This window comes from Sapajus apella, unplaced genomic scaffold (genome assembly GCF_009761245.1).
Source record: "Sapajus apella isolate SASKATOON/1434 unplaced genomic scaffold, GSC_monkey_1.0 scaffold78, whole genome shotgun sequence".
Taxonomy (NCBI): Eukaryota; Metazoa; Chordata; class Mammalia; order Primates; family Cebidae; genus Sapajus; species Sapajus apella.
Window position 1 is genome coordinate 3,173,429 of NW_022437018.1, and position 25,540 is coordinate 3,198,968.

At 38.7% G+C, this 25,540-nt stretch overlaps 1 protein-coding gene across 7 annotated transcripts in view; it reads right to left on the bottom strand.

Annotated features, from left to right (window-relative positions):
- The window catches only part of RHOBTB1 (Rho related BTB domain containing 1), a 127,878-nt gene extending 113,572 nt beyond the window's left edge, over window positions 1-14,306 (bottom strand). For 2 of the 7 annotated variants that reach the window (XM_032252553.1, XM_032252558.1), the window contains exon 1: window positions 14,220-14,306. The gene's annotated coding sequence lies outside the window, so the exon portion shown is untranslated. Of the gene's footprint in view, window positions 1-13,712; window positions 13,852-14,219 lie in introns of those variants that run through there. The other 5 variants (XM_032252564.1, XM_032252561.1, XM_032252562.1 and 2 more) reach the window with 4 other exon arrangements.
- Between the last annotated feature and the right edge of the window lie 11,234 nt (window positions 14,307-25,540).

The window sequence follows — 25,540 nt, forward strand, 5'->3', positions numbered from 1 at the left end:
AAATGAGATAACATTTGGAAAGGAATTTAGTTAACAGTAAGATTATTTATTTATGTCCTGACTTTCTTTTTACCTTGAGGATTTGAGGTATCTTCCAAGAAATTAATGAAATATAAATTTAATATATATATATATATATATATGACATATATACTGGTCAACACAGTTGAAGTTGAAGTTATAATTTGGATTTGAATTTCTTGGAAATTTAGGTGAAAACAAAGTCCTGTTCTTAGGAGAAACCATGTTAGTCCTATTCTTAGGAGAAAACATATCACTTCCTCCAACGAAGCCAAATATTTTATCCTCCTAATAAAAAATTCATTGAGAAATTTTTCATGGAAAACCTGATATAGAGACATTGAGATAAAATGGACTATTTTATGAGTAGGACTGACTACCCAATGTAAAAACTGAAGGGCAAAACAGTACTTTTGCTTGGAGGTAGTTATTATTTCTATAAAACCTGTATTACTCCTAGAAACAAACTGAAGCTTGAATTAGGAAAATCTTAAATCTAAACCCAGTAACTCCCAATTAGCAAATCATCCAGCTCTCTTCCCTTTCTGTGCCTCTCTAACAAAGACACAAGCAGCTTCTTTACAAAGCCATTTTCTCAACAGTGAGAAGGAGTTTCTGAAGGAAATCCTTGATTGCGGGTGGCTCCAGGCCAGTGGCTGCTCGTTAATGAGTAAGGGCAGAGTTACGAAGATGAAGTGTGGACCCAGATGTGAGACAGAACGGACAGCTGTACAGCCCATTTTGTGGGGCCACTCCGTGGGGAAAGGAAGAGAAAGAGAAAACGCACAACCTAGTGATTATATCAGTGAAACAAATCACGGCATGAGGACTCTTCCTTGAAATCCACCTTTTTCTCAGTTTCCCTGTAACCTCAATTCCCATGTCAAGAAACTCCCCTGAATTTTCTTCTTTTGGCTCTTCTTCCACCTTCCTTAAACGTGGGCCTTCCACAAGGTTCTCAGCATTTTTAGTCACATCTATAGCTTAAATTATATCTTTTTGGATGCTTTTGTGGACTAGATCTTCACCTCCATCCTCTTCTGAATTTGCTTTTCACCCCCGTTCCTTAAAATCAGTGGCACTACCACTCTCCCTTGTTCAAAACGCTTGGCATCATCTTCATTCTCTTAGTCCCCACAACACACATCCAATGATTAGATGATAACCACCTTGCACACAAAAAGCCCTATTTCCCATTGACATGTCCAAGGTCATTGTCATAGTTCAGAAACTCATCCACCGTCTCCCACCTCCTCTCTAGGCAATGACCTCTCATCGAATGTACTCCTGCTTCCAATCTCCATCATTTCCCAGGTTTCCAGGTGCTTCAAGTCTTTTTCTTAAACCTCATACTTCTCCCGTTGCTTGAAAACATCTAACAGCTCTTAAACAGATCTCTACAGAAAAAACTTTTCAGCACAGCTTTCCAAGATCTGAGATCAATACGTTTACCACTTCCGGCATAACCTCTCTAGTCATACCAAAGTGTCTCCCTCACTATCAAACCCTCCCCACCCCCAACCCCTGCCAGAAGTTGTTTCCTGCCTCCGAGACCTCGGTTGGTAGCTTTCTGCTGTCTGAAATACTCAACTTTTAACACACAGTTATATTTATTTCAAGGAACTTAGATTTTCTTCTTTAAAAAATATAATTTCAAATTTCATTTTATATTCAAGGGATACATACATGTGCAGTTTTGTTACATAGATATAATGCGTGATGCTGAATTATCGTGTTACCCAGATAATGAGCATAGTCCCCGATAGGTAGTTGTACAACCCGTGCCCCTCCCCCCATCCAGTAGTCCCCAGTGTCTTTTGTTCTCATCTTTATGTCCATGTGTACCCAATGTTTAGCTCCCACTCATAAGTGAGAACATGCCGTATTTGGTTTACCGTTTCTGTGATACTTCACTTAGGACAATGGCCTCCAGCTGCATTCACGTTGCCGCAAAGGACATGATTTTGTTATTTTTTTATGACTGTGAAGTATTCCACGGTGCATGTACACCACATTTTCTTTATCCGATCCACCACTGATGGGAACCTAGGTTGATTCCATGTCTTTGCTATTGTGAACAGTGATGTGATGGATACATAAATTAATACCAAGTTTAAATACCACCTCCTTCAAGGTTCTTCCTGAATCCTTGGTTAAGAATTCATTGTACCCTCCTCTTCTACAAACCAAGGATCATTAATTGCGACTCCTACGAAAGTCGCATTTATAGTACTCTGGCTTTATTCTGGATAGCTACACGCCCAGCAGTACCTTTGCTATCAGGAAGTTTATAATCTAGCTAGGGAAATCTTTTTTTTATTCACATTTCTAACTTCCATGGGGTAATATTCAATGCTCTAAAAATAATAGGAGATTAAAGGATGTTTTTCAGTCAAATAGCACTGTGATAGGCTTTGAACACAGGCTTAAGGACACCATTTTGGAAAATATTTTTGAATACTAAGTGACAACAGCCAGACTGTCTGATTTGAGAAACAAAAAGAATGAAAAGAGAAAATGAGCAAGAGAGAAAACAGTAGAGGCTGATGTGTTATTTTTCTCTTTCTTAAACACAAACTTGACCGTTTTCTAAAAATCAAGTAAGTATTTACATCTGAGGAAAAATGTTGCATTTGTTTTAATACATCAGATTGCAAAATGCATTTGAGATTATAACATGAATTTATTTTATGGCATATCTTATGGTATATCTTCCGCGAGGGACAGAAAATGTCTTCCTGGTGCCTGTCCTAATACCTGGTACATATAAGATAGATTGATAGTTGTTGAATGAATAAATGTTTACTCAGACTTATCTCTCTCCAGCTGCCCCCTAATCTCTCACTTCCTCTTCATGGGCAAACTACTGCAAATAATCACAGATGCTCACCTTTATTCTCTTACCTCCCAATGGCAGCTCGCAGCAGTTCAATCTAACCTCTGCCTTATTGACTTGTTCCCTATGCTGAGACAGTGACATCCACTCCATCCCTACTCTGGGCGGGGCTCAAACTTCAGTGTTGAAGCAGGAGCAGGAAGGGAAATTGAGGTTGCAGTTTATGGAAGTCCTCAAGCATGTGCTCTGTGACGTTTCAGGCTACCCCCCTCCCCCGCACAGCAATACAAGCAGGTGGGAGAGGTGAGCCATCATGGCTTTGTGACATTTGTCATGTTTACCCTGGCCATAGGAGCACCATCATGGTTTTGTGACATTTGTCGTATTTACCCTGGCCATAGGAGCACCACTGGTGGGAGAAACAGGTGGGGCTGTGCTCGTACAATACTCTGGCATGCAGGCTCAATCTTTTCACTCTGATTCATACCTCAGAACCTCAGACTGTTCTATGCTCAAACTCCATCCTAGTTTCCCTCTCTTTTTAGTGGTTACCAATAGGCCAATGATTTTTCTATCTTGCCTGCTCCTCAAGCAGCTTTTTGAGACAGAGGCAAGACATGAACATGTAAAATACTCTCAAACAGGCATGATGACAGACAGAACCAGTTATGCCCATATTTCCTGTACATATCACTTAGCAATTTCTTGTTATTTTAATTCAAAAATAATTCCCTCCTGACCATCTGTGCTCAATAAGACACACATTTCTCAATCTTCTTCTTTCACCTCAGCTGATCATTGCTACTTTCCTAGAACCCTTGCTCCTCTGCCCACCCGCGACCCAGGAATCCCTGGGTTTCCCTCTGCTCCTTTTGCTTTTCTTTCTTTCATCCTCTGTGGGCTCATATTTCACTACTGAGCCAATATGGGTTTGATTTCCTCCAGGCATTTTGGTCTCAGTGTTCTCTTCCACCACTCGCTTCATTATCTTTCTCTAAGCAATCATATCTGTCTCCAGATCTATGAATGTCAAGATGAGTCAGAAGTTTATATCTTTGACAAACGCCACATCTACAATCCAATGTCTGTCTGCTGTCTCCTGTGATGTCTCGAGACATCTCAAACTCAACATGTCCAACACTGAACTTAGCATCTGTGTTCACACACATGTTCCTCCTCCAGTGGTCCCTGACACTTCCTCATGGGGTGCACATAAATATCACAGAAGGTTGCCTGTCAATTTTACCTCCTACATATCTCTCGAATCCATTCACCTTTCGGAAGTCACTAACACCTCACCCTTCTCCTCTAGGCCGGGGTATCACTATCTCTCTACTGAAATCTTTCATTTATTGGCACACTTTTGCCTTTTGCCAGCTCATATTCCACATGGTAGCCAGAAATATATTTTCAAAATGTAAAATTCATGATGTAACTAACTACAGCTCTCCCCCTCCCCAAAAAAACAAAAACAACCAAAACCCTCAATGTTTTCACTGGTCCTAGGATAAAGGCATATTTCTCGATATGGCTGAAAAGGCTTCCACAGGATGGACCTGAAGACATCTCCAGACTTAAGCAGCTCGCTCCTCTTCTGTAGTCCAGACACTGTGGCCCTCCCTCAGTTTTTTTTTTTTTTTTGAGATGGAGTCTTGCTCTGTCGCCCAGGCTGGAGTACAGTGGCATAATGTCGGCTCACTGCAACCTCCGCCTCCCAGTTCAAGCAATTCTCCTGCCTCAGCCTCCCAAGTAGCTGGGGTTACAGGCACATGCCACCATGCCTGGCTAATTTTTGAATTTTTTTAGTAGAGTTGGAAGTTTCACCATGCTGGCCAGGCTGGTCTCAAACTCCTGACCTTGTGATCTGCCTGCCTCGGCCTCCCAAAGTGCTGGGATTATAGGCATGAGCCACTGCAGCTGGCCTTCCTTCAGTCTTTCATGCTGCCTGTTCTGTCTCCTGCTAGAGAACTTCCCCATGTAGCAAGCCTTCTGCCTGTGTGCCCAGTCTAGTTGACGCCTGTGCATCATTTGGATATCATTTCACAGAACCTTGTATCTTTCTTTTGTAGCACTTAGAACAGTTTCAATTTCATATTCATGTGTATCATTCTTTTACTGTCTGTCTTCCCCTCCTAGTCCATAGGCCAAATGGAGGCAGGGGGTATCTGATGCAATTCAGTGACTAACACATAGTAGGTTATCATTAAAGACAACTTTTTTGAAAGTATGAGTGTGTGAAATGAGTATGAAAATAAACACAGACATAAGTTTAGTGAGAAGAATGTACCCCTGGCCTGGTGTTTTAAAATCCTGAGTTGGATTTTTAAATGCCAGGCCAGGGATACATTTTGCACAGAACTGGGGTGAGTCACAAGAGCACTGAGCACTTTGAATGGATGTGAGAAATGAAAATAGGAAGATTTCCTCTCTCATTCAGGCTTAGTAGTGGGTGAAAGGGTATGATTAGAATTTTTGAATGAAAAATTTCACCTGGGCAGGTGCAACTGGTTTTATCATATAATATATGTGCTAAGATACGAAAGTAGTATTTTCCAATCCTATTATCTTGATTTTGACTACTGCACATATTGAATAAAAGTCATTGCAAGGGGAGGAAAGGAGGACAAGGACCACAGACATGCTGGGGACATAAAGGACAGAAGAGATTTCGAAAATGCCTGAGTGTCTGGATTGTAGATATTCTGCTAGATATGCCTTTTTATATCTTAGCTTCTAAAATTCATGTCATCAAATGCAATATAATTGTCTCTGCTTCCATATGGTGACAGAATTCTAGCAACTGTATCAGGATCTCAATAAATAGGCGACACTCAAATGTTGCACAAGATTTTCCCTCAGTCACATTTTTCTCATGCCCCCAAATCATGAAACACAAATTTTGTAAATTATAATAGTATCAGTTATGAATGCACTTTTGCAATTATGAAAGTAAAAACACTCCACATTGAAATAAGAAATGCCGTCTGATTTTGATCTAACACAAACGGGAAAAACACATTCCGTTTAAGAATGACAAATAAAGCTGTCAATGTGATCCATTTATAGCCCCTCAGAGAATGCCAGAAATCCACATAATGTTCTAAGAAACAAGTTATTGTATTTGCTGTCTCCAAGAGAGAAGGTGTAGAAGTCCCAGATAGACTCCTATCCAAGGAAACTAAGGTTAGCAGGAATAACTCGCTTTAGTCAATATCCTAGGTGTATGCCTCTCTGAGTTTCAGGCATTTTATTAAATAGTGTGTAACAATAGAAATGGTGGGCTGATGAAGGGGAAGTGTCTCTCTGCTCGGTTAGGTAAAAAGAGGGGCTGTAAGAAAATGGAGAAAACCCATTGTCTTAATTGCACCAGCTCCATATCTCCTTACTGGTCTCCTTCCAAAGGTCTACTGCTGACAAAAATTACAATAAGCCATAAAACATTAATTATTATAAACATCCAAAGTGCTAGTCATTTTAAAGCATTTTTTAATGGGTTATTTCAGGCTCAGCTACAAGGGCACGTGCCAAAAACAAAACACCAGAAATATGTCTCTTTATTCCCTATTACAATACTCAGGCTTTCTTCTTTTAAGAGGCAGTTTGTGTTATAAATATATAGTATATTCGTGTATAAGTATATATAAAATATGATCCTCTGCAAGGCATAACTGTTTTTTTTTCTCCTTTGCATTGGCTGCTAAAAAACTGAGAACAAAATTTGTTACTATCTTCTAGCAAGAGTGTTGAATTTCATGGCATAAATTTTGAGTATGAATCTCTCTCATGGCTCTATCTTATGTTCTTAGCCTTATTTTTTCCTTTGACTCATTTTTTTTCACTTATTTGAAATATATTTTATATTGCTGTACGGTATATATTTTTATTATCCTTTCTCTGTAAGCCCTAAATCCTTTCCAGCATATAAATAAAATATATAACATTTATGGGTAGTCTCTTTTTTTTCCTATGGAGGGCTGCAAAATTCTCCAAAGGCAACATGTAATTGATTACTGTAAAAGTATGAGAATTAAAATTTATGATAATTTATTTGTAGTAATTAATTTTTTGGTGATATTTAGCTCAATAGTGAAATTAATTTTCTTAATATATGTATACACACTTTTAGAGCTGAGGTTCTTACCCTGAGATCTATGAATTTAAATTATATGCAAAAAATTGTGTATGTAAAAATTGTGTATGTAAATTTTCATTAAGGACGAGTTTCAAAATTTTAATCCAATTCAGAAAGGTAAATGTGACTCAGAAGATTAAAAATTGCTGCTATGCATTAGGATAACACTGAAAACTCTGATCGTGATCTTTATTAATTCAACAAATGGACAAAATATTTGTTGGGTATCTGTGAAATGTCTGGCACTATAATAGATCCTGAGAAGACAACAGAAAACATGTAGGCTTGACCTCTGACCTCCGGATACTTCTAGTCCAATAAGGATGAAGATAAACAATAAAAAAAAAAGAAATAATCACATGGTAATATATTACAATAAATAAAACAAAGTGATGTAATAGAAAGTGAGTGAGATTAGGTGGTCAGGGAGGACTTCTCTGAGGAGGTCCTCTGTGCCAAGCACAATCTGAGGGAAGACTATTCTAGAGAAAGGAGACAGCTAATGCAAGGACCCTGTGGGAGACACAGGCTTGTGAAAATGATAGCACTTCCAGAAAATACAAGACCTCCAAGTTCACATTTTTAATGCTTCAGTCTTGAAATAGCTGCATGATCTTTCCCTTCTCTCTCTTTTTGTAAAGTTAGATTTGCTAATGTGAGGCAAAGATATCCTCAGGAAAAAAAATGCAATGCATTTTATTATACATTAAATTCATTCAATAAATAGTTGAGTCTACTACCTTTAAGGCACTGTGGGAAATGCTCTCTGGGTGCTTAGCACAAACCAAATAAAAAATAACTGTCATACATGCAACCATAATGTACCTTAAACCAATCCTGTATTGTTACGGCTCATAAGTTTATGAACCAAGTAAATTCTAGGGCCCAGTCACTTTAATGCACAAGAAACCCAAGGCTCTTTAGAAAGGCACCAATCACCCCATTACAGATGAACACAGATAAGTTAAAAAAAAGAAACACATAATGAAAATTTCGGCTAAAAATTCTTTCACATTTTCCCAAGCCATAGAGTAACATTGTACTCTATGGCTTGGAAAATGCTCTAAGCAATCCTGGCTGCATGCATCAATACATTAAGCTGTGACTAAAGATCATAAATATCTCCCACATTATTAGATGCTTTCCTGAACTAAATTCTTTATGAGTATATTAAAGAAAATAATATACCAACAAGATGACTATATTGCTTTGGTCACAAAGTTAGTTGGAGGAGCCACCAGGTATTGGAACCTAAGCAGTCTGATTCCAGAGCACCCAAGATATTATTTCCAACATTAGTGGTTAGCTTTATCACCTACTTGAGGGAAACCTGGCTGCTTTGTGAATTATCTCTGGTAACCTCATCATCTCTTGCTGTTTAAAAGGCTTTGGGGAACAGCAATCATATGCCAATTAATTTAAATATTGGCCAGAAAAGATGGCAAACATGCTATTAAGAGTAACACATACAATTTAAAAATGTTTATTTGGATCAGAGTAAATTATTTGAATTATCATAATATTCCCTCTTAGGAGAAATAATGAAGGGTTGAATGTACTTATTTTAAAAATCCACAGCATTTTGCTGGCTTGGTTCTGCCTTTATTGTTTTTTGTTAATGCAATTTCAACTTGGGAAAGGGAGATTTTAAAGCTATATCCAAATCCAGAAATCAATCAGTTTCTTCTTTTTTTCATTTCCCCCAAAATAAAAAATAAAATCAGGTTCAAGCAGGTTGCTGAGACTTATCTCTCTTGAACAGTATTAGGGGCAGGAGGAGCATATCATAGTACTTGTGCACCATGAACTGAATATTTATGCAGTATCACACAGCTGTGCTAAACACGAAACAACTTCATTTTATCCTCACAACTATCCCATTAGTAGTTTCTATTATTATTCCCAATTCACAGCTCAGGAGACGGCGACTCACAGAAGTTGCCCACTTGTACCAGGCTGATTCACTGCAGAGCTTGGGCTTCCTAGGATTTTCCTTTATTCTTTCCTTTTGTTTGATCATGTTCTCCCCACTGACACATCAATGAGGACACTTTATTTTTCAGCATGGGCAGTCTAAACCCTTTAGAACTTAAAGTTGTTCACAATCCAAGTGTTTTTTTTTTTTTTTTTTTTTTTAACCTGCCCAAGCTAATTTCTCAGTATTCTGCACTAAGTACCCTCAAGGCCTGAGGGAGTCTGCCTCCTCTCAAAGCTTCAAATGTCTTCCCACCCACAATCCAGCTAAATTCTACTGCTCTTTAAGACCTAGGTCAACTATACTTTTCACAGTCACTTTCCAGACCTTTCCAGCCCAGAGGAAATAGCCTGAGGAGCTTGCCACCACTGTAGATGACCTGATGTCCCCGAGAGCTTCAGCAGCATGGAACCCATGGAATGGTAATGCAAGGCCTGTTGGAATGTGCCATGCGGGCGCTTTCCTTAGGAGCACGTCCAGAGCTTTTATCAGTTTCTTTAAGCTTAACAACCACCACTCAGCACCCTCACTTCTGGAAACTAATGACACTAAACACTAATGTTCTCTGAGCAGGAATGGCAGATTTAGCAAATAAAAGCATTATACGGTAGACACAATTTTACTAAAACACGATTTGTTGTGTACTTGAAATTCAGATTTAACTAGGCATCCTGTATTTGATTTGCAAACTTATCCTGAATGTTTTGTGGATATTAATCTTATCTCTCAACTGTACAGAATGTAAGCATCTGGAGAACAAGAGACTTCACTGTTTCCCCACAAAACTTGACACTCAACTCTTATTGTTGCTTACTGATTTATTTTTGTGGTCCAATAGAAACATTTTTGAACACGTTTGATTTGGGCCCAATATCAAGTCTAGTAGCCACATCATAGTTACATACACACATACAAACACATACACACACACACAAACACACACACACACACACACATACATAAACACAAACACACAACTTTTGCTACGAGGAAACAAATGTCATCAGACCTAATAAACAATTTTGATCATCTCTGCTATTTGCTGGATTCAAACACATTGAGCTCCTCCCAAAATAACTTAAAAAAAAATATCCTCTTAGGAAGAATCTGGGGAAATTAAAAGATACCAAAATTGTTATTGGATCTCAAACTGAGATCGTCAGACCATTTGATTGAGAAATCATCAAAGGTATTTGTTAAAGTGCAGTTGTCTGGGTGCAATCTCAAACCTATTAATTCAGAACTGTGCAGAATGGCTCCATGCAATCTGTGACTTTAAAAAGCCTTCCAGATGATTTTTATGCCCTTTCAACTTTAAAAACTATTTGTTTATGAAATGTAATACTTTAGCAAGGATTGCTGTCTATGTTAGAGAAGAAAAGTTATCATTTTAGTGCTTAAAGATAAGCCCCCAACATTTTGAGCTTCATACTAGAGATCATCTTTTAAATGTATCTTGAATCTATCACATCAGTGTTAAATGCTCAGCACTGTAAATTTTCCATTTAGACTCTCAAAGCATTTAAAAAGAATTGGTAAACTAATGACAGGTATTAAAAGGCTGCTTGATGGATCATTAAAATAGTAAATGTATCACTGAAGTTTACAGAGACCAGAAGAAATTTAAAAATAGACTATACCTAGAAAGATGTTCGAATGTGGCTACTCAGGATTGGTGTGGGGAACCTAAGGCTCTTTTGAATTTCTGAAAGAAAGGATCACTGTCCAAACTCTGTTGACTGGGTGGTCCTCACTAGTTTTGATCTCTGAGTGAAAAGAATGCTGATTTATAAGTCAGAAGGCTTAGGTTCTATAGTTTAGGGTCTGTTTTGGGGGGCTTCAGTTTGCTCATCAATAAAACAATGGCTTAGACTATTAGCCGATCTCTAAAGTATTGTCTAGATTTAAATTTCTATGATCATTCTGAGCTTCAGTTTTCTCTGCTATTAATATGGGGTTGAACTAGGTGCAGTGTGTCCATTCATCCTGTGTGTCTGAGGGCGGCCCTGTCATCTCCATTACAGTACTCAGATCTCCATTCAAAATTCAGGCGCACCCTCTCTAACACTGTAAGATCAATGATGCTTCATTTAGGCTTTCCCCAGGAAGGGACAATATATTAGCCATTCACACATGTCTTTTATAAGAGATAATTATTTATTCAAACGTGCTTACAGACCAAACAACTATGTGCCATTCATCACTGTGCTAGGGCCTGGGAACAGTCACGAAAAAAGTTAGAACAAAGAGTCTGGCCTATGCAGTCTCCATTCTGATGGGAAGGTAGGGAGTGATGGAGAAGAAGATAAAAACAATAATCATATTAAACAAATATAAATAAGAGACTTCAGTTTGTAACTGGCTCTATGAGAGATACTGAGGGCTGAGATGGAGAAGAACAGAAGGGTGTTCAGAAGAAAGCCCCTGGAGGAAGTGCAATTTACTCAGACCTACAGGAAGAAAAGAGAAAAATGGGAAGGAAGGGGGGTGGAGAAAGGGGAAGGGAGAGCATATTCTGGGATCCTGTGGGAGAAATAGCTTATGTGCTTGGCATTCAAATTCCTGGAATAGTCTCTGCTATCTCTGAGAGATAATTTAATCCAAAACTAGTGAAAGGAAACCAGAGGCCCAGAGGGTTTAAAGGACTTCTCCGAGGTCAAATGGCTAATGAATAGAAGAACTCTTCCACACTTCAGTCCAGAATGTGAACTCTTCTTAGAGATTGAAAGGCAACAGGAAGCAGGAGACTGTGATGGTTGAAATCCTGGCTTTTCTATTCATAAACTACTCATCCTTGGGCATGAGAGCTTCTCTGAGCCTCAGTTTTCTTTACTGTGAAACACAGACAACGTCTGCCTCACCGGATTATTACAAGAATTTAATGAGATACTGCAGCACAGTGCCTAGTATATCACAGCTGCTTCAGAAATGCAAGCTCTTGTATTTTTCACCTAGTGCACTTTCCCCTGTACCAACTTGTTGTCAAGTCAAGACAAAGTAGAGCAGAGGGTAAGTTACTTGGATAAAGGAGGAGTGGCAGCAGAGGGAAGGTTGTAGAATACTGGAATGGAGTCTATTTAGCAACTGCCCATCCAAATCCTAGTGGAGGAAATGGAAAGGCCACCAAAGTGGACAAGTGTCAAAAAAAAAAAAAAAAAAGACATCCCCAATTTTGCTCACAGCTTAATCCACTAGTGGCAAATACAGAGTTGTCTATGTAAAACAAACAAAAAATGATTGCCGTATCAGTATTTACACTTAAACGTAGCCTATAAGAAATGGGCTTTACTCTAGGATCTCACTAAACAGAAGAATGACACACTTTGTTATTCAAAATATGCTAAGAGAAAAATGTTAATATGCCACTAAATCAACTGTGAACAAACCAATTATCTGCAGGATATTAAAATGATAGCTGGTGTTAAGGATGCTTCAAAACCAAGCCCATGATATCAGAAGAATCAATAATTAATCCAAGTACTATACAGCTTTTCTCCATTGTCTATGAACAAAACCGCAGGTTGAATTCAACCTTAAAACACCAAGAGGCATATTTCATGGATTAAACTGGAGAGCTATCAGTCTGCTCCACAAAACCTCCATGCCCTCCCTGTTAGGGAATATTTATGGTTTAGACACACATGAACCAGGGCTGAATATTTCTTTGTTTCAGAAGTTCACTGGGTCCCTCTTCATGCAACCATAAGGTAAGTGCTATTTCTTATACAGCTTTTTGAAATGCAGCTTACTTTATGATTTTTTGCTGTTGCTGCTTTATGGGAGAAATTTTATTTCAAAGTTTCATAGGATGTGAATTAAACTCATTATTCTGCTGCAAACTCATTGTTTAATTGACAGGAAACACGCATCTAAATCATCTTCTATGCATGGCAGAAGCAGCTACATAAATTTAACAATGGGTGGATTATTACTACTTAGCATATTTATGGAATTTTAGATTCAGGAAGCATTTTACAAATCTTTTATTAGTTAATCCTTATACTTCCGAGTGCATCTGACAGGTGGTAAACAATGCTTTGAGGTTTAAATTGCCAATACATGAAAACTTTAATGGGGAAAAAGAAATCTACAGCCTTCCTCCTTGCTCCCAAACGTGCCTAGGGCACATTTTTGATGCTTTTTTCTTCTCACCAGAGACTATGACTAGAGGCCCAAGAAGCAGAGTTGCAGACACCTGAAACACTAGTAATAAAAAATATATATATTTTGGGTTTTGTCCCAGGTTAGGTGGCCAAAACCAGGGGAGACCTTCTCACCAACAGCAAGATGATGTGACGGGATTCTCAGCACAGATACCTCCCAGTAATACGGCGCATAAAAAGGTACATAAAAAAGCAGTCAATTTCCCTAAAACTATAAGGTAAGCTTAGTTTCCAATTCAGATTCTAACAATGTCACACCTGCTGGACTCACTATTTGAGTGACATCACCAGTGATTACTTCTCTTAAAATACATGCATGGATATTGAAAAATAAAACCGAATTTAAACTAAGAGAATGTATGTCTTCATTTTTTTTAATTCGCAAGTTTTTAAAACCAAGCTCCCTTGAATACCAATTCAAACTTTGTATGAGTGCTCCAAAATACCCCATCTCCAGACACCAGAAGGTGTTGCATAGCAGGGCAAAGAAATCCTCAATAAATCCAAGTCTAATTCTTCACCCAAACCTTTTTACAGCCCGGGGCCTTCACAGCTAACAAACCAAGAAAATCAATCCCGCATCACCTTTGGGCCTGGTATGAGGAGCCGCAGATGCTGCGCCTACTTTCAGAAGACCCCAGTGTGGCACGTCCAGCACACATTCTTGTTTCTTCTGACTGACAGTGACTTTATCCCTCTAATCCCTCCGTCCACCCGCCTCCGCCAGTGTGTGTGTGTGTGTGTGTGTGTGTGTGTGTGTGTGTGTGTGCGCGCGCCCGTGTGCTGAGGGACGCTTAGATAGGAGGGTGCTGAAGACACCCAAAGTATTCTGGAAGCAAGCACCCTTGGGCCCTGTGCTTTGTCAGAGCAGCTGGGCTAGCTGTCAGGAGGTCAGGGAGCGGTAACCAGGTCACCCTCCTTTCAGGGGTGCAAAGGGATGCTCTAAGCTCTCGCGTCCCCCTGAGTCTGAGGATGTGGGGGTTGCGGGTGGGCAGAGAGACCCCCGCCCCCGACCATAATCCCGCCCACCCTGGCGCGGCTCCTCCCGGGCGCGCTCCCGCCCCGCCCCGCCCCGCGCGACGCCCGCGCTACCTGGGGACGCTGGAGGCTCGGCGGCGGCTCTGGGTCCCGCCGGGCGGCTGAGGCTGGCGCGGGCTTTGTAAAGCCGCGGGGACAGCGCCGACCCCGCCCCGCCCCGCCGACCCCGCCCTCTCCCACCTCGGCCGCTCCCCCGCCCGCATCCTGGGCCGCCGTCCCCGCTCCGCCACCTCGCTCCCCGCCCTGCCGCCGCCGCCCTGCGGGGCGGGGACTGCGGGTCCCTCCCCATCCTCGCGGCCTGCCGGACAGTCCTGCAGGCGGGGCCCCAACGCCTAGGCGGGTCCCGGGAGCCCTGGACGGCCTCCCTTCACCCCCCGGGGCTGTCACCGCTGGCGCGTGGCCGCCCTGCTGGGACTCCGGTCTTGGGACCTGGCCCCTGTGGCCCCAAGTGCTCAGGGCCTGGCCCTTCTACTCACAGGGCCGGAGGGGTCGTCCCTCCTGGGGGCCTCCCCAGAACCCACCTCTGGGATTCGCGGGGGCGCCAGCGGGGGCATCTCCAGCAAATGGACGCCAAGTCCGGGAAAGTTTCTGGCGGTGTCAAGGGTCAGTCTTTTCTTATAGGGACGTTCTCTAGCCAAGTAATGGAAACTCAAGAGATTCCATCAGCGGGTTCTGCTGACATCACAAACCACACATGGCTTGGTGTCCTGTCGTGTCGTTTACACAGACTCTCCATCCTTACTGCAGCCTTCTTCTGCACGTTCGCCTTTGGAGGCCCCAGGCTAGTGACATTTCAGCGAAAGGGTGTAAGAAACTTAATTTTTAAATAAACAGTTAATATTAGAAACCCGCACATTTATACGTTTGCTGTGCACCAAGCTCTAAGTGTGATCGGTCACCTTTGAATAGTTCAGACCTTCCAATGGTCAAGATGATCCAGGTCAGTCACTATCTGGCACTTCCTCATCTCCAGAACTTTTGGTCTCTTTACTCTTCTTTTTCATTTTCCCTTTGATGTGAAGGAGAGGTGAAAATAAGATGCAACATGATCAGTTTGAAGAGCTTTTAACAGCTGGTGTAAAACTTTATGGGAGAGGCACTCTGGAATCATTGAAAATAAGATTAGAAAATTATCTGTACACCTTACTGCAGTTTTATCATTTTTTTTGCTTGAGCTTGCATAATGAAGAGCTAGAGGTAGCTATTATTTTTAGCAGAAATAATGCTTTTCTAAGAATTAAGTAGATTTAAAAGTATGATATAGCTAGGATGTCAGATCAGGATAAAACTCTATTGACGGAAGAATGAACCAAACGAGCTGATAGTATGAGAGATCCAGCAACTCTTTGGAGTAGTAAAATTGGTTTTGTCTTGGAGTTTGGACAGTACAAATGGATATTTTGAATATTGGGAGGCCAGGGATGGTGGATCACTTGAGGCCAGGAGTTCGAGATCAGCCTGGCCTGATCCACCGGCCTTGGCCTCCCAAAGTGCTGGGATTACAGGTGTGATCTACCGTACCCGGCCCCTAGAATTATTCCAAGCCAGCAAAGATTTTTGATGTTGTTGTTATTCTTTCTTTCATATCCCATATCGAATCCATTAGGAAATCCTGATACCTCCATCTTCCGAAGGTATTTCATATCCCAAGTCTACTCTCTTCCAAACTAGCATTGTTTACTTGGATTTGCAAAAAAGCCTCTAAACTTGTCTTTCTGCTCTTAGTCTTGCCCCTATGGTCTGTTATCCAGATAGCATTTAAAGTGACACTTTTTGAAAGTATATATCATAATTCATGTCAATCCTCTGCTCAAAAAAAAAAAAAAAAAAGCCCTCAATGGCTTTCTACTGCCCTCAGAATACAATACAACATGGCCCTGTCTGTCAATGCCTTGCCTGCTTGTCACCTCAGCTCTCTCACCTCCTTCTCTACCACTGTCCTCTCCCACATCTTGTCACAGATTCTCTGGCTTTCTTTTGCTCTTTAGACCTCATTCTCCTATCTCTTGATCTTTGAGCTAGAACTCTTCCTGTAAAGGTTTAGAGTCTTGCTCCTCAGTTACATCAGATGTCTACTCTCATGTCTGCCATTGGAGAGGCAGTCCCTCAGCACCCATCCTACAATAGCCCCCTTTCTTAACACTCTCATTCTTTGTCTCCTTAATTTGCTTTAGTTTTCCTTTTAATACACATGTTAACATGCATGTATGCATTGTTTGCTGTTCTCCCCCTACAGTGAGAACAGCAACTTGGTTACAGTGCCAGGAACATAGAAAGCATTCAATAAATATTTGTTGAAAGCAAGCATATAAATTATATTATATAATGAAGGTTTGAATTTCCACAAGATTCATGTGTTGAAACCCTAATCCCTGAATATGATTGTATTTAGAGATAGGGCCTTTAAGGAAGCAACTGGGCCCTGATCTGATAGTATTAGTGTCCTTATCAGAAGAGACATCAAGAGCACTCACTCCCTCTCTTCATGTGCATACACAGAGGAAAGGCGGTGTGAGCCCATACTGGGAAGGTGGCCATCTGCAAGCCAGAGAGGGAGCCCAAACTGAATCAGCTGGCACCTTGATCTTGGACTTTCCAACCTCCAGAACTGTGAGAAACAAATTTATCTCATGTAAGCCACTCCGTGTAGATATTTTGTTATGGCAGCCCAAGCAGACTAAGACAAATCAGACAGAATATAGTACAAAAGAAACAAGGAGTTTAGAGAGAATCTACACTCACACAGTGTCATGAGTCATTTCAGGATCACTTGTGCAATTGAATGGTGTAATGGTGTGACCTTTAACCAGTAAATAAGCCTTTGCAGCACCTCTCAGAATAATTGAGGCTTCAAGAATACTCTTATCTTAACCTGGAGTACAATAAATGCTCAAGATGAATGAATACCTTTTACAGCTTTTTTGTTATTTTCTCTAAAGTCATGAATGGTTGAGGCTCAGAGGAGAAAGAATTATCTAGTTACTGTAGGGAAAAAATGCTTTATGAAAGTTTCCTACTGATCACAATGAAGGAGTCACATGCAGCTGGGTGCCTAGAACATGGCCATGACCTGTTGCTATTCAAGCAAAATATCAAATGTTTCCAGCAACAGCTTCAGCTACCTACCACAACTGTTTATACTCTTGGTCTCCAAAGTAGGCCATGAGAAATAAATATTAGAGCTTCCGCTTATATTTTTTATTAAAAAAGAAACAGCCTCTGCAAACGCGCAATAAACAGATTGAAATTGCTGCCCTCATTTGCCCAGAGGTCAGCTGGTCTCTTTTTCTCCCTTTCAGAGGTGTCCTGAGGAAATATCGGGAGATTCACAGCATAGGGGGGCTAACATGTGGTCTTTACACTTCTTTCATTTCCACTGTGTTGCCTCTTATTGATGTTTATGTGTGTTCACTTATGGAACTGAAGATTCTGTTACCCAATTTTAACCAAGGAAAAGTATCAGAATGGAAAAGTGGCTCACAAGGATTTCTGCAGAGGAGACAGTACTGGTAATACAAGTTTAAGCAACAACAGGAAATCAGTGGAGCTGACACGTTTCCTACTGTGTTCTTAGCCTAATGGGAGAGGTTAGCAACACTGATGATCTTTCTAATTCAGACTTAAAAGAAATCAGCTCCTCCCTTCCATTGAGATATAGGTTTACATTTACTTTTATTAATGATGAACTTTGCCTTGAATATATATATTGTATTTTTTTTTTGTTAAAAACATTTATTCTGATACGTTCTATCGTTAAGTTAGTACAAGTTCTACTCTGCTACAGATTTATCTGTGATGAGACTTGTGCCATCCAACTGGCAATTGAATGATGTTCCATCTCTTGAGATGTAGGGCAATGATAATTTGAAACATGTGGCAAGCAAGATATTAATAAATATGATATGTTTCGTCATTAAATAATTTTTCAATTTTACATGTATGTATGTTTTATAATGTACAATGGTGGGTGTAATAAATAAGCAATCTTATTAACAAGTTAACAAATGAGTAAATACTGAGACATATAATGAATATTTTTAAGTGATGCAGTGCATTTTCAGAAAAGTTTGGAAACCACCGATTTACATATAGAGAGGTAAAATAATTTTTTAGAACATAAAACCCTAGTCTGGAAGGAAAAGAACAAATAAATCCAAATTTTGTGTGTGTGTGAGACAGTCTCACTTTGTTCACCAGGCTAGAATGCAGTGGTGTGACAGCTCACGGCAACCTCTGCCTCCCAGGTTCAAGAGATTCTCATGCCTCAGCCTCCCGGGCAGCTGGGACAACAGGCCACAGCTAATTTTTGCATTTTTAGTAGAGACAGGCTTCATCATGTTAGCCAGGCTGGTCTTGAACTCCTGGCCTCAAGTGATCTGCCTACCTTAGCCTCCCAAAGTGCTGGGATTACAGCTGTAAGCAACCATGCCCGGCCCAAATCCAACTTCTTAATTACAGAATGTCTACTAAGGGTATGGATTATTCAGCAACTTTCTATATTTTTCTTCTCTCCTAAGCCTGTTAATCATTTCTCAATTTCAAGAAAAATGTGAAGAGAAGAAAGTTTGTTAATTTACCATGATATTTGGAGAGAAGATTTAATTTACCAAATAAAAGAAGTTTGAGATCTACTTAGGAGTTTTCAGTTTTGAATTCCTACAGATGATAATAATATGACTTGAGATAATAATATGACTTGAGATTCACCCATCTGCTTTAAATTTATTGATTTTTCTCTTACAGTGGAATGTACCCATAGGGCTTGAGATGTGAAGTAATATTCAAACGTGGTCAAATTCTTCTCACATATAAGAAAGGTTTGTCCTACTTTTTAAAACTATAAAAAAACTCCCTTCCTCCCATTCTAAAATTTTACATGTTCATTGGCAGCATCAATTGATACATTTTTATATTCAGCCAGATATACTGTGTAACAATTGATACAATATTTTAATTAGGACTGTCTAGTTCTAGTTTCTTAGCTAGGTATCATCACATCCTAAAATTTTGAGGTTGGCGGGATCCTTGGCTACAATTCATTGTGTGAATGAAGATGCTAAGTTCCAAGATGCCTAAGGGTCTGCTAGTGGTGAAACCACTAGATCCTGGCAGAACTGAGACTAGACACCAAGCCTCTGACTTCCCATTCTGTGTATTTTCTACCGCAACATGCTGCCGCAGAGTGAGCTTGATGGGACTCTTGTTTTTCTTGCCAAGTATAAGTTAGAGAAGAGTAGGATGCCTTCGGCTATGCCTCATTGTGCTCGTACATATGTGTGTCAGGCAGCCCAGGGCTTTCCAATTCCCCAAATACCCCAATCCATGGTGCCTATGAAGGAAGAGGGATCTCCTAGATACTTGTTTATTTTATAAAGAATAAAAAATAAGAGAAGACCTTATAGATTATTTTATTTTTCTCCTTGGGGTCCTAGAAATTAACTTACTGCTAAGACACTGCCAGCTACCATTTTCTCAATTAGAACTTTGACTTTTATAAAAAACATTATTTTGGTAAGATGGTCCTAGTGAAAAAAAGTAGTAATAAAATTATCAGTAAGACATAGGCAGGAGGCATACTTTAGTTGGTAGGGATTATTGGTTACTGCTTAGCAATAATACCTAATTATTTGGTAGAAAATTTTTAAGGAGAGTGAACAGAAATCTAATTTACCGAGGTACTTAAAATAGGACTAAATAAAATAGAGAAGAGTGTATTGTAGAGATAATCTAGTTGCCAAGATGGCCTTTCCATAGTTATGGCTTTTATTGTTCTCAAAATGTGTGTGTTCTTTACTCTTTTATGAAAAAATAAAGATTTTCTTTTTCCCAGGGGCATGAAGTTACCCTGCAGTTTAGTTGTTAAAATACACTGAATATTTTTTTCTTTGTTACTTCTAGGACACTCATATTTATTCTGGAAGTCACCTTAGTTCCTGTGTTTTCCTTCTACATTTGAATTTCTGGCTCCAGACTCCGAATTTTAAGCTTGTTAGTTGTTTCTCATGATATTCCTCATAAACTAGTTAATATGAGATTTTTATGCCCTGGATTAAAGAAAAAATTAAGATTTGGTTGTAGTGTTATCTTTTTAACTTTGTTACTTTTTTTCTCTCAACCTTGGAAGCTGCAATAGGGTAGGATATATCTGAAAGGAATTTGGAAATTTATTTGTCGTTGTTACAAAGGTGACTTGTAAATTCTATAACCAAATTCCCATGGATTGTGCAAAAGATTCATTTCATTTTCTTATTAACAAAGTCTCAGGGTTTAAAAAAAATACGTCTTTTTACAGCACTATGCCTTCTGGATTTTATTACAAAGGAAAACATTGAATAGTAAAATGACATCTCTGTAAAGTCTCTCCAGATGGATTTTTGTACATCTGGGCACCATCTTTTTTCCTTCCATAAAAGAAGATAAGTCTTTGATTATAAGGATTCTGTCAGTTTTGCTTTAGCAAAATGCAGGGCCTAATAAATTATTTTATGATTGTAATGTATTCATTTTCCACCTATAACAAGCTTTGTGAGTAGAAACTGTAGACCCTGGAATTTATTGCAGGGGTTACCTGGAATTCTGGAAACATTATGTTAGAGTGCCAATATGAGAACAAGCATTTGACCTTGAGAGGATATCCAAGCCTGAAGGGATGACACCCATAGATATTAATATCATTAAGTATTAGTAAATTAAAATCTGATCCTCATCTCCCGTATATTCTGTTATTTCATGGGATAGATGTGATTGCTGAGGGTACAAAAAATCTATTTGCTTTTAGGCTTTTTGTGCTTTTGTCTTTTTACCTTATGCTTTTATATGTTTCTTGCCCCTCTCTCCATTATTAAAAAGGATGCATTACCTATTTTTAAAAAATTGTTATAATTATGCCACTTCCCTCCTTAAAATGAGGCTCCCATTGCACCTATAATTAAATTCTTTTAGCATAGGTGGCAAGCTGGTAGGACCAGCTCTAACTCTACCTACCTCTCTTATCACTAAATTCAGTGATACTAGATGACTCCTTATTTCTTGAAGATAGCTTGCTCACTTTTGACCTTGCATCTGCAAACTTATAATTCCCTCCGTCTGGAATGTTCAGAGCCCAAAATATCAAATGACTGGTTCCTTCTCAAAGTTCCTTTCCTCCCCACCCATCTAATGTGGCCACATACCCCTCCAGCCTTTCCATATCACTTTAACCTATTTTTAAATGCCAATTTTGAAAATGGTATTATTTATTTATTTACATGTTATGACATGTTATGACATTAAAATGCAATTGCCATGCAATTAGAGACTCTGTCTATATGTTCATATCTGTATAATCATTATTTAGCACAGAACCTAGAATGTAGAAGGTGCTTGGTAAATACATATTTTTAATGAGAATATGGCTGCAGGGTTGATATAAGTAGTAATTAAAAGTATGGAATTAAGATCTGTGATCAAATCCTGGTCTTTTGACGTTGAATTTTTCTCAAGTTCCTTCATTGCTTCAATCACTAATTAAATGGTAAAAATATTCATCAATCAGGCCTACGTTGGATATTATTTTGAGGTGATGTATATTAAGTGCTCAGCACATGCCTAGCATATAGCAATTGCTCGCTAGATAGTAGCTATGATAGTGTTTCTTCAAAACAGGAGCAGAACAGGTTGGGCTGCAGGGCATAGACACTCAGAATCCTGAGGCATATCAGAGCTTAAAAACCAGAGAGCATTCTTTTTGTTCAAGTTCAAAAGTGCAAACATCCAAAGTTCAGAATTTGGGTAGAGTAGGTGAGAGCAAGAAGCAAGGATGAAGGAAAGGGAGAACGCTGAAGACATTGTTTACTGGTGGGATTAAAGTGCCCTGAGTTAATTTTTATTGGCAGTATTGCACATGTAGCTCTATTTGGCTTAAAACTCCAGAAGCAAGGCTAGAAATTGTTTCTTTATAGGTAAAACTTACATTACTTTGTTTGTTAATTTTTGAAACTATTTTGGATATTATATCTATCTTGTTCTAAATAACTAAGAAGAGCCTAATTTGATTATTCTGTGATATAAACTATCCTCTTTTATTTGCATATGATTCTTCTCAATTTTATACTGCAAGTTAGTGACTAGATAAACCTTATTTGATCACTTGATGGTAGTTAGTTCTAAGTTATATAGGCACAGTGCTTAGGGCTACAGAGAGATAATGGGCAAAAAAAGTCTTTTTGAAAACAGTTTGATTTTTGATGGCTTAAAAAATAAAAAATAGAAACAGGAAACAACAGTATAGTTATAAGAAAAAACATCTAAACTTGGTTAGAATTCCTTACATGTATTTATGACTTTGCTTTGCCATATTGAATTGCATATATATAGAGGAGTCAAGGCCAAACAAAGTATCTCCAGGGCTTGGGTCTCCAAAGGCTTTAATCCAGTCCTCTCTGGACACATTTTTACAAAACAGGTTTGAAGATTTTAGATTTCAAATCTCAGGTCCCAGTTGTAAATTTTTGGTCTCCAACCCTAAGTAACTCTTCCTCAAAATGAAAACAAACAAAACCAAGTACCCACACAAGCAAGTCTTTTCTGGAAAGGGGGCATGTGTTGCAGGGAGGGATGCTTAAATTTTCTGTTTTTAATTTTTTAAAGGACTCTGCAAAGTAAATTTGAAGAATGAAAACATTTAAAAATTATATTATAATTTCTGATGTCATTTTACAGTAGTTCCATTCAATATTCTTTTTATATGCATTTCTTTAATAATAGCCTAGTAATAATAAGCAGAGTATCTGAGCAATTACCAGTTGTTTGGGGCCTACATGTTTCTGAAATTAGTTGCAGTCAGGATAGATTTGGTTATTATGAGGTAACAAACAACTCCAATCTCTCAATGCCTTTGCACAATAAAAGTTAATTTCCTCCTCAGGCAGACTCAGGGGATTTGAGTGATTCTTCAGTTGTCTTCCAAAGGGTGACTTGGCAATTGAGGGGTCTTTTGATTCTGCTGCTCTGTAATCTCAAAATCTCAATTCAAGACTTCAGTGGTTGTTACAATAAAGAAAGGTGACTATATGGGCCTTTTCACTGTTTCAGCCCTGCTCACATTTCACTGGGCAGAACTAGGCCCCATGCTCCTGCCTAACTGCAAGTCCGCTGGAAAGTGAGGTTTTCCATGTGCTGTGGAAATATATAGGTTAGCTATGTTTATCATCCCCCACATTATTTTTTTTTTTGAGTAAAGGATTTAGCTCAGAGCTCAAAATTATTCAAAAAGGGGTCTTGACATGCATATAAATTTATAACCAGTACAATTGGATTATTGGCCGCTTGAGGATAATTGACAGTCTAAGGAACATGCAAGGATTGCACTAAAGAAAGCACATTCTTATGGCAGATGTGATGTAGCCAAGCACATTTTTATAATGTCATTATACTTATGTTCTTCAGCTTCCTTCAGAAAATTGGTTTTTGCTATTTTGTCTAACCTCTCCACTTTGGCAATGGCCTCTACAAGAGTAGATTTAAGTTATTCTAGTCTGTGATGTAGACTTGCAATGCTATGCTGAACTCAGACTATGTCATCAAAAAGCCTAGCCAAGCTATTAGTTTGTCTTATGAAATTATTGATATTTAATTATTTTTATTACAAAAGGAATTTTATATGATTCATCTTTATAGTTATTATTAGGTAGAAAAGTAACTAGAATATTGCCATTTCCCTTATTTTACCTTTTTGTGTTGGTATATTTCTAATTTGGGTCTTATAATGGGATCTCTGAGCTCAAGTAAGGAATTTTGTACATAGAATTTTGTATTGTAAGCATCACTGTTTTACACAACTTTTTCAACCATGACCAAAGGGTTCACAACATGACCAGTGGTTAATTTTAGTGAATTATTTAACAAGTTAATTATCCACAATTTCCTCAGAACATGTGGTCCTTCCTGAGATCAATTATTCATTTCACATTTCTTAACTACATGGCTTACGGTAAAGAAAGATACGTTGAACTTTATTTTTTTCCCAGCTTTATTGAGATATAATTGACAAAAAAAATTGTGTATATTTCATTAAAAAAGTGATGATTCGGTATATATGTATCACTAAATAATTATCACAATGAATCTAATTAACACATCTTTCACCTCACAGTTAACTTTTTTTTTTTTTTTTTGAGACCACTTAAGATCTACTATCTTCACAAATTTCAAATATACAGTATGGCATTATTAATCATAGTCATCATGCTGCATATTAGATTCCCAAAACTTACTCTTAACTGAAAACATGAACCCTTTGACCAACATTTCCCTGTTTCTCCCTTTTCCCAGCCCTTGGCAACCATCATTCTATTCTCTGCTTTTGTGAATTTGACTTCTTGAAATTCCACACATAAATGAAATCATATATTACTTGTCTTTTTGTATCTGGCTTATTTCACTCAGTATAATGCCCTCTAGGTTCATCTGTGTTGTCAAAAATGGCAGGATTTCTTTCTTTTTTCTGTGGTAGAATGATATTGTGTTGTATATACATTTCACATGTTCTTCATTCATTCATCTGTCAATGAACACGTATGTTGTTGCCATATCTTGGCTGTTGTGAATAATGCTGCAGTGAACATGGGAATGCAGACTTCTCTTTGAGATACTGATTTTATTTCTTTTGAACATATGCCCAAAAGTAGGATTGCTGGATCAAATGGTAGTTGTGTTTTAAATTTTTTGAGGAACCTCCATACCATTTTCCTTAATGGCTATACTAATTCACATGTAAATGTCCAACAGACACATGAAAAGTTCCTCAAAATCACTGATCACCAACCCAAACTTAGTTGCTTTACAATAATATACCAAGGAAGTATAGACAATGATATAAATTCTTGTTGTTGCAGTTTTAAAAATTGTTGTTAAAGAATCCCTGAAAAAATGACATATTACCTCTTCCTCTCCGGGTTACCTTATTTCCAATTATTATGAAGATGACTGCCATTTATTGAACATGTTCTTGGTTCCTAGCATTGTGTTAAGTGCTTCAGTGACATCATCTAAATAGTAGAATTATGTCTATTTATGGATGAGAAAAATGTATCTAAGTCTACATATCTGGTGGGGGGAAAAACTAGAATTTCACCCAGCTGCTTGTCCTACAGCCCACCAGTTCATAACCACTTATGTCATCCCTGTTCTCCTTCATCTTCCATTTCTTTTAAAAAGCAATACAGCCCTTAAAAATGTACTCCTGTAAAATCACCCTTGTACATAAGTATCATTTCTATTTCAATTGAAGTTTTAATAGATGGTTTGGCAAACCAGAAATGTAATAGTGTCATATGTCTCAGAAGTCTTGGGTGTACAGAATTCTAAGTGAAAAACTGAGTTGTTGATATGTCTAT